Genomic DNA, 3,002 nt, shown 5'->3' on the forward strand with positions numbered 1-3,002 from the left:
CATGTGTTGCATGACAAGCGCACCACTACGCATCACCGGCTCGTTGACCGATAGGACAGAGATATCAAAAAATATCGAAGTAGTACGAAGACTTACCACAAGAGGGCAGCTAAAGTTATACACTGGCTTCGTGAACTCTAGCCACGCTTACACAGCGCCATCTGTTACAAAAGCCGCACACTACGTCACTTGGTTCGATACATCGATCGTCACACACCTAAAACTTATAAGATAGTGCAAACACTGACCACGAGAGGGCGACGCTAGTTTTTAGAACAGCCTATTCGAAACACCACAATGGAAGAAGTCCTGAAAGCCCTTACCAAAATACAAAAAGAGCTCGACGGTCAAAAAGAAACTATTAGAGAAAGTGCCAATAAAGTCACAGAGCTAGTAACTCAAAATATTAACCAAATTTTTCAAGAAAAAAATAAGTATACTGAAAGGAAAGCAAGAAAAATTACAACAAATGGTGGAAAATCAAGAAAAAAGACTCTTCTTCGTGGAAAAACAGTCAAGACAAAGAAACATAGTATTTATCGGTATCAAGGATACAAAAACATCCTACAACTCTTTGGAAATCAATATAATTAAGTGGATAAAAGATCACCTCTCTATAGAACTATTCTACAACGATATACAGGAAGCAAAAAGAATAGGTAAGAGAGGCGATAGACCTCGCCCAATTGTAGTGACATTCACAACTCTTGGATTGAAAATCAAGGTATTTAAACAGAAAACAGCATTGAAAAATACTTGCTACTACATCAACGAAGATTATCCGAAAGAAGTATTAGAGAAGAGGAAAGATCTACAAGAACAGTTGAAGATTGAGAGCAAAGGGCAACATAGCCGCAATAAAATACGATAAATGGATTATAATAAAAAACAATAATAAAAGAACGCTACCGATATCACCGGAAAATAACACTAAAAAGCAAGTAAATACCACTACACAAGTGAGCAAAAAGAATAAACCAGAGCCATCTCGTCCAACGATTGGACGTTCGAGTAGTATCTCAGAAGGAGTCGTAAAACCGGGTATGCTCAACTATCTTGTCAATAAAAACGCAATCAATAAGCAAAATGAAAACAATAAGAACACCTAGCAATTAACAGCCTCCTCCAAAAACGATTATAAAAACGAACAAGCACTCAATAAAAACCATCTTCCAACCCGACCGGTCATCGTGGAAGATTACGACCATAACCCTCTAAAGAAAAACACAAACTCAATTAACAAAAATAATCGTCAATTAAAAATATTAACATACAATGTAAAGACTCTATCATCACATGAACGCCTTCTGGAACTAGAAAACTGCTTATGTAACATAAACTATGATATATTAGAAATTTCAGAAGTAGGACGCCTTGGTTGTGTTATGCAGCAACACGACTCCTATACAGGGTGTAACAGACAGGCTACCGAAAACGAAAAAAAAATGATTCTAGACACGATTCCGGTGCTTATGGCGCTGAAAATTTTCATCGCTTTTTTCTTGATTTTTCCGAATTTTTATGCGTTTTTTTTATTTTTTTGGTATTATTTCGTTAATACTACACAATGCAACATGAATATGAAAAAAAAACCGCCATATTACTGTTTTTCACAAAAAACAGCAATGGATTAAAACAACGTATAAATTCGCTATCTGCTGTCGCGGCCAACGACACCGCGCCGGCGGCGGCGGCGGCCGGCCGCGACGGTCGACGTCACGCCGCGTACCTACGCGCGTCACACAGACACGATTACACACACAGCCGTCAGCCTCACACTCACTAGTATGCAGCGTTACTGAGTATTTGTTCTATGTTAAAAATGAAAATGACATAATTATCCCGCTCTCCGATAAAAAATACATTCATAAGATTTAAAATGTGTAATATCTTATTATTACACGTACAAATACATACAGAACGAAAAAAATCTCTAATAAACAATTTAACATGTATTGTCGCTTTGTTCCATTTGTTCTTGCAAAATCCTATTCGATATTTTACACGCTCATTCATACTTCATACAAGCGCAGTGCGACTCGAAAAGTAGATGGCCGTACTGACGCGTGACGCCGCGACCGCGCGTTGATGTTACATAGATGGGATACGGCAAAATGGATGCTAAGCAATTCTCCGGGGATTATGAATTATGATAAGTTAGTTTCTCTGATAAGAATATTAATGGATATTGAATATTGATTGTTATCATTGTTAGGATACGGCAAAATGGATGCTAAGCAATTCTCCGGGGATTATGAATTATGATAAGTTAGTTTCTCTGATAAGAATATTAATGGATATTGAATATTGATTGTTATCATTGTTATGTACCTACATTTTTATGGTTTAATTAAATAAACGTTTCGTGTTTATTTTATTTACTTTGATCTGATTTTATGTTATAAATATCAAAGTATTTTAAACTTACATCAGTAATGTTTGTAATGTTATTTGGTATTTGAATAAAACTACAATGCAACGAGTAACAACTGTAACAAGTAAAAATAGTAATGCCACATCAATATTTTATTGAATCTAATCTCTCGCTGGGATCCTAACTCGTCGCTCGTCACCAAATCGGCGGCGCGCGCGCGGACGGAGCGGGTGGCGCGGGCGAGGGGCGGCGCGAGCGAGCGGAGACGCGCCGGCGGCTCTCTTTGATTAATAGTTCGAGCAATTCGCTCGCGGAAGACGGAAGCTCTTCACCGGTGTCGTTCGTTATGTCCTATTCGTCGTGTCGTGTGTGAACTGTTGTTTATTATTACTTGTTATTGTTCCGGTTTTGAGTTGTTAGTGTTTTTATTGTTATTATTTTTGTTGTTATTGTTTTCGAAGTGCAGTTGTGTTCGTAAATAGGAAGAAATGTTGATGTGTTATGTATGGTGAAGCACATGGAAGTGCACGGCGTGATCTGCACCTGTATGTCCGGATCCAAAGGTACTCAAACTCTCGCCATACACCAAGTAATTGCGTGTTGATAGACATTGATAACAATTTGGTTT

The sequence above is a fragment of the Anticarsia gemmatalis genome, chromosome W (genome assembly GCF_050436995.1).
Source record: "Anticarsia gemmatalis isolate Benzon Research Colony breed Stoneville strain chromosome W, ilAntGemm2 primary, whole genome shotgun sequence".
Classification (NCBI taxonomy): domain Eukaryota; kingdom Metazoa; phylum Arthropoda; class Insecta; order Lepidoptera; family Erebidae; genus Anticarsia; species Anticarsia gemmatalis.